The sequence below is a fragment of the Oratosquilla oratoria genome, chromosome 7 (assembly GCF_046742065.1).
Source record: "Oratosquilla oratoria isolate Oo_2021 chromosome 7, ASM4674206v1, whole genome shotgun sequence".
NCBI classification, from domain to species: Eukaryota; Metazoa; Arthropoda; class Malacostraca; order Stomatopoda; family Squillidae; genus Oratosquilla; species Oratosquilla oratoria.
Genome location: NC_134783.1, coordinates 34,301,894 through 34,308,830, shown reverse-complemented (window position 1 = coordinate 34,308,830; position 6,937 = coordinate 34,301,894). Strand labels below are relative to the sequence as shown.

The window sequence follows — 6,937 nt, the reverse complement described above, 5'->3', positions numbered from 1 at the left end:
TTCGTTCTCTTTCACCCGTGAATTTTGATAACTATAGAAAATATGATGAAGCCAGTTTAGAGAGAATGGGGATTACGTAGGTACGACTACAATAAACATAATCAAGATGCCGACGTCGGCATCATCGAGTACCCACTTGCTCCTCATGCCGCCTACATAGGCGTCACCGTATGGAAGTGGTTAACCTCTGAACTCCGGGGCACATCGCACCATCTGGAAGCATTAGCTGCCCGACGTGCCATGTTGCGTCATAATAATCGCATTAATAAAAAATAAAGTCAGTGCTCAATCGTTCGTTCTCTTTCACCCGTGTATTTTGATAACCATAGAAAATTGATGAAGCCAGATTAGAGAGAATGGAGATTACGTAGGTATGACTACAATAAATATAATCAAGATGCCGACGTCGGCATCATCAAGTACCCACTTGCTCCTCATGCCACCTATGTAGGCATCACCGTATGGAAGTGGTTAATATTACCATGCTCATGTGCTATGCAGGCTATGGTTGGTTGAGCACAAAACTATAAACACGGCTGGATGAAAGGGAGCAGCTCATTGGCTCAAGTTACAATTTCCATTAACTAGCCATATAAAAATGAACTTAGATGAAAAGCCACCCTTAACTTACAATTCCAATTCGAGTAGATGATTTCAATCATTTGGGCCTCTCAGGATGATCGCAGCAGTGGTTGTTCACGATCTTGTTGGAGAATAATCTGGAGACCAAAGAAATTTCAGTTTGCTTTCCTCCTATCAGACATCTACCTATTATTATTATTTACTATCAGCAGGGTCTTCACAGCATGCATATTGTATTTTTGGGTAACGCTCAGCAGAGGGAGCACCCTGGCAAGTCCATCACATTAAAAATTAAACAAGAGCTAAATAAACATGGTTTCTACTTACAAATTCCCCACCAATTCATGCTACACAAGGTCAAACTCTGGGCTCCAATGATGAGTGCAGTGATGGTTGTCCATTATCTTGATAGACTAACCTGAATACCAAAGAAATTGAAGTTAGCTTTCCTCTAGTCAGACATCTCCCATTTATTATTATTTACTATCAGCAGGGTCTTCACAGCATGGCATATTGTATTTTTGGGTAACGCTCAGCAGAGGGAGCACCCTGACAAGGTCATCACACAAGGAAATGAAAGTTAAACAAGTTCCCAACACACTGGCTCAAGTTATAATTTCCATTAACTAGCCACGTACAAATGAACTTAGATGAAAAGCCACCCTTAACTTACAATTCCAATTCGAGGTAGATGATTTCAATAATTTGGACCTCTCAGGATGATTGCAGCAGTGGTTGTTTCACGATCTTGTTGGAGAATAATCTAGAGACCAAAGAAATTTCAGTTTGCTTTCCTCCTATCAGACATCTACCTATTATTATTATTTACTATCAGCAGGGTCTTCACAGCATGCATATTGTATTTTTGGGTAACGCTCAGCAGAGGGAGCACCCTGGCAAGTCATCACATAAAACCTAAACGAGAGCTAAATAAACATTGGTTCAACTTACAAATTCCCCACCAATTCATGCTACACAATGTCAAACTCTGGCCTCCAATGATGAGTGCAGTGATGGTTGTCCATTATTTTGATAGAGACTAAACTGGATACCAAAGAAATTTAAGTTAGCTTTCCTCTAGTCAGACATCTCCCATTTATTATTATTTACTATCAGCAGGGTCTTCACAGCATGCATATTGTATTTTTGGGTAACGCTCAGCAGAGGGAGCACCCTGACAAGTCATCACACAAGGAAATGAAAGTTAAACAAATTCCCAACACACTGGCTCAAGTTACAATTTCCATTAACTAGCCACATAAGAATAAACCTTGATGAAAAGCCACCCTTAACTTACAATTTCAATTCGAGGTAGATGATTTCAATCATTTGGGCCTCTCAGGATGATTGCAGCAGTGGTTGTTCATGATCTTGTTGGAGAATAATCTGGATACCAAAGAAATTTCAGTTTGCTTTCCTCATTTCAGACATCTCCCTATTATTATTATTTACTATCAGCAGGGTCTTCACAGCATGCATATTGTATTTTTGGGTAACGCTCAGCAGAGGGAGCACCCTGGCAAGTCATCACATAAAAATAAAACAACAGCTAAAAAACCATTGGATAAACTTACAAATTCCCCACCAATTAATGATACACAAAGTAAAACTCTGTGCTACAAAGAAGATAGAAGTGATGGTTGACCATTATCATGAAAGAGACTAACCTGGATACCAAAGAAATTTAAGTTAGCCTTCCTCTGGTCAGACATCTCCCATTTTATCATTATTTACTATCAGCAGGGTCTTCACAGCATGCATATTGTATTTTTGGGTAACGCTCAGCAGAGGGAGCACTCTGACAAGTCATCACACAAGGAAATGAAAGTTAAACAAGTTCCCCACACACTGGCTCAAGTTATAATTTCCATTAACTAGCCATATAAAAATGAACTTAGATGAAAAGCCACCCTTAACTTACAATTCCAATTCGAGGTAGATGATTTCAATCATTTGGGCCTCTCAGGATGATCGCAGCAGTGGTTGTTCACGATCTTGTTGGAGAATAATCTGGAGACCAAAGAAATTTCAGTTTGCTTTCCTCCTATCAGACATCTACCTATTATTATTATTTACTATTCAGCAGGGTCTTCACAGCATGCATATTGTATTTTAGGGTAACGCTCAGCAGAGGGAGCACCCTGACAAGTCATCACAAAAACTAAACAAGAGCCTAAAATAAACATTGGTTCAACTTACAAATTCCCCACCAATTCATGCTACACAATGTCAAACTCTGGCCTCCAATGATGAGTGCAGTGATGGTTGTTCATTATCTTGATAGAGACTAACCTGGATACCAAAGAAATTCAAGTTAGCTTTCCTCTAGTCAGACATCTCCCACCTATTATTATTTACTATCAGCAGGGTCTTCACAGCATGCATATTGTATTTTTGGGTAACGCTCAGCAGAGGGAGCACCCTGACAAGTCATCACATAAAAACTAAACGAGAGCTAAATAAACATTGGCTCAACTTACAAATTCCCCACCAATTCATGCTACACAATGTCAAACTCTGGCCTCCAATGATGAGTGCAGTGATGGTTGTTCATTATCTTGATAGAGACTAACCTGGATACCAAAGAAATTTAAGTTAGCTTTCCTTTAGGTCAGACATCTCCCACCTATTATTATTTACTATCAGCAGGGTCTTCACAGCATGGATATTGGTATTTTAGGGTAACGCTCAGCAGAGGGAGCACCCTGACAAGGCATCAACATAAAAACTAAACGAGAGCTAAATAAACATTGGCTCAACTTATAAATTCCCCACCAATTCATGCTACACAATATCAAACTCTAGCCTCCAATGATGGGTGCAGTGATGGTTGTCCATTATCTTGATAAGAGACTAACCTGAATACCAAAGAAATTTCTAACCTGAATACCAAAGAAATTTAAGTTAGCATTCCTCTAGTCAGACATCTCCCACCTATTATTATTTAAGGGGATCCGATGGTCTGGAGAGCCATTATTATTATTATTATTATTATTATTTTTTTTTTTTTTAATCGAAAATTTCATTTTGCATGGATCTACATTCCAACACTATTAAAAAATACGCAGGAAAGTTAATTTTAGCCATTGGCGATGGCTAACATGTGCTAAGCAGGTGTAAGGGACAGTGGGCGTATTAGCCACATGCAAGAATGAACCTTATATGTGGCCAAATACAGCTCTTTTCTGCATGTCTTTTTCTCGACATTTCCCTTTGTTTTGTGTGAAAATCTAGTGGCATTTGACACCTTTTTCTTTTAGTTATCATACAGACTCGGGCAAATATTTGTGCTTTATGATGAAATTAACCTTTTGCAATGGGTGGCACTCACTTGTTCGGTGATAAGGGAAGGTGGCCATTGCCGATTAAAAAATAACCCTGTGACAGCATCCCAGAAGCGAGGCTTTTACCCATAAAAGTTGATAAAGGCAAAGAAGAAGAAGAAGAAGAAGAAGAAGAAGTGAGGCTTTTACCCATAAAAGTTGATAAAGGCAAAGAAGAAGAAGAAGGATAAGGAGGAGGAGGAGGAGGAGGAGGAGAAGAAGGAGGAGAAATAAAAAAAAAATCTTCAAACTTAGCATGCTAACACATGAATGTTGTGCCTTTCTCATGTAAGTTTTGAAAAATGGTTAAAATTATAAATTATATTGCTAGAGGGAATTTTATCAAGAGAGAGAGAGAGAGAGAGAGAGAAAAAAAAACACTTGCATGGTATTTGAGATTTTACATGCAAAAGCAGGTTAGTCTAGGTAAAGTATTAAGATCTGAAAACATTTGACGTCATCAATGACATAATATGGACTGACAGATGAAGAGACATACATCGTTCAAATGCTCATGGAATATGGAAAATAATTTGATTTTACTGTAAAAATATCAAGTCGATATACAAAAAACCTTTAATATTTTATTAATATTTTTTCTATCAGACAGTCCTGATCCCCCGTAATATCAGTAGGGTTTTTTACAGCATGCGTATTGTATTTCTGGGTAATGCTCTGTAGAGGGAGCACCCTCTCAAGTCATAGAAAATAAGAGCTAAATAAATCTTCAAATATATTGACCCAACCTACAATTTTCCCATTAAATTGAACTGGATGATTTCATTCATTTGGGCCTCTCATGATTAAAGCAGTAGTTGTCTATAATCTTGTTGGAGACTGATCTTGAGACCAAAGAAATTTTAGTTAGCATTAAGTCATGTGAGACATCTCCCATCAGCAATCCCTTTTATGCCTCGACTTTTCAAAGAAGCATACCGAGAGCAAGATCCCCAGTCCCATTACTCTGTCCCACTTAGTCATAGTGATATGACACCCATAGAAGAAAGAAGAAGAAGAAGAAGAAGAAGAAGAACTCACCAATGCTGATTCACCAAAAAGTGCCAATTCTTGCTGATGCTCTCTTATCAAACTGAAGATAACTAAAGGCAATCTAGAGGTTTTGTTGTTTGCAATAAAATTGGCATGGTTTGCCTGTGTGCAACTTCATAATTTGTGCCAAGATCATGATGAGCCAATCCATAACTTAGCTGCAAGCTTCTGTGGTCAAGCCAGCACATGCAAGTTCACAGCCCACTATCCAGCCTGTACCCAGGACACTGACTACAACAACCAAGTGCTGTGGGATGCCATAACCAGAGGCATCAGTGACCCGGAGATCCAACTAGAAAGGCTTGGCAACCAGAATCAGCAGGTCTCTTAAGGAAACCATCAGATACATTGAGGCAAGAGTGGCAAGCGCTCTGCCAGTCATATCACAGACACACACAGAGCTTCAGTCACCAGCTTCAAAGGAAGAAAAAGCCCAAACCACCAGATATAGCTGAACAAGTAGTCTGCAAGTATTGTGGCCACAGAGAAAACCACCGCTTTAGCCACAAGAGAATGTGCCCTGCATACGACCACATCCATGGCAATTTCAATTATGCGTGTCCTGGCGGATACAAGAACAGAACATCTTGACCTTACAACACCAAGCAGTCTAAGTCTGTGAGTACTGCCTGTAATGCCCTTTACAATGCCATTGATATCAGGCAGGTTACTGAGGCAAGCTTCCCTTGCAGCATCTTTACTGTCGACAGGAGATGCAGCATTGCTTGACCACCACGCCTACAATGACTTACGTAATGGATGGGAAAGATGCGCGTATGACCCTCAGCCAACTGTAGCAGTGTCCATTTGTGCCATCCCTATTGATTTCCAAGCACCCAGATTCCTATTCCCCCTACATTATGCTACCATATGCTTAATGACATAGGGTGCCAATCCTGCCTTGTGGGGATGAAGCTGCACTGCTGTCTGTGTTTGAAGGCCAATCACCTCATCCCTGTTACCATGCACACAAACCCCACCAATGATGGGCACATCAATATCCTAGGTGCATTCATCCTGAGAATATGTGATACCATAGACACTGGTGGTGCCTTGGAGACCAGGCAAGTTGTCTACTTCACTAATGACAATGACAAGTTCATTAGCAAGCAGGCATGTGTTGCCTTTGACTTGGCTACCTCCTTTAAAAGTAGGAAAAAGGTTTTGGTATATAAAAGATAGACCATCCAGAGCTGTCCAGATACTATTATATGTTACCATCTAGATAGGGTTATACTACAGACTGACAAGTCAAAATTGCCGATAAGGTTGTTTCCGAGATGAAAATTATTTCTGCTACATATGACATGTCGAAATAAGTTTTTTCTCTGCTGACAAGCCCTGTCCCAAATCGCCAATGCTTTCCAGTCAACCAAGTACTCAAAATGATTGACTAACAGCACATGGCATTTGTTCAGTTGTGTACATGGACGCGATATAGCGTTAGAAAATTAAATATAAATTTTGTAAATTATAATACATGAACGTATTCTGTGATTTTTCTTGGAAATAAAAAATAAAAAATACCTTGCTACAAGCAAATATACTAACAAACGAAGTCATTAGCATAGAATCGGGGTGCCATCTTGTCGTTTGTCAAGTGTTTCCGTCTGTTCGTTCCAGTTGAGGCCTAGTGTATGCCCTCGGTACTTCCACCAGTACCTTGCAAGGTATATATTCTTGAAGGAATGCTATAGAGCTGAAATCCATGCATTCCTTCAAGCTATGAAAAACCTATATACCCCACAATCAGAAAGAGTGAACACGCCACCAACATCCGTGACGACGATCCCGATAACCTTAAATTACAGGTACCGATTTACTAAATATATGTTAGGTTAGGCGAATTTATCATCCTTTCATTTCTTTGATGTCACCATCTATCATAAACATGGCGTGCCATTTATCCGGCACAACTTCGTTACTTACAACATCTGTTTTAATAACTTTTGTTTTTTATTTCTGCCAAGAAAATTGCATAT

General features: G+C 39.5%; 1 long non-coding RNA gene across 4 annotated transcripts in view; it reads right to left on the bottom strand.

The window, feature by feature from the left end:
* Positions 1-283: 283 nt before the first annotated feature.
* LOC143026911 (uncharacterized) overlaps positions 284-6,937 on the bottom strand; it is an 8,204-nt gene continuing 1,550 nt past the window's right edge. For 2 of the 4 annotated variants that reach the window (XR_012966543.1, XR_012966541.1), the window contains exons 3-9: positions 3,063-3,155; positions 2,782-2,874; positions 2,504-2,592; positions 1,534-1,626; positions 1,256-1,345; positions 910-1,000; positions 284-719 (exon numbers count right to left, since the gene is read on the bottom strand). This is a non-coding gene — a long non-coding RNA (uncharacterized LOC143026911). The remainder of the gene's footprint in view (positions 720-909; positions 1,001-1,255; positions 1,346-1,533; positions 1,627-2,503; positions 2,593-2,781; positions 2,875-3,062; positions 3,156-6,937) is intronic. The other 2 variants (XR_012966544.1, XR_012966542.1) reach the window with 2 other exon arrangements.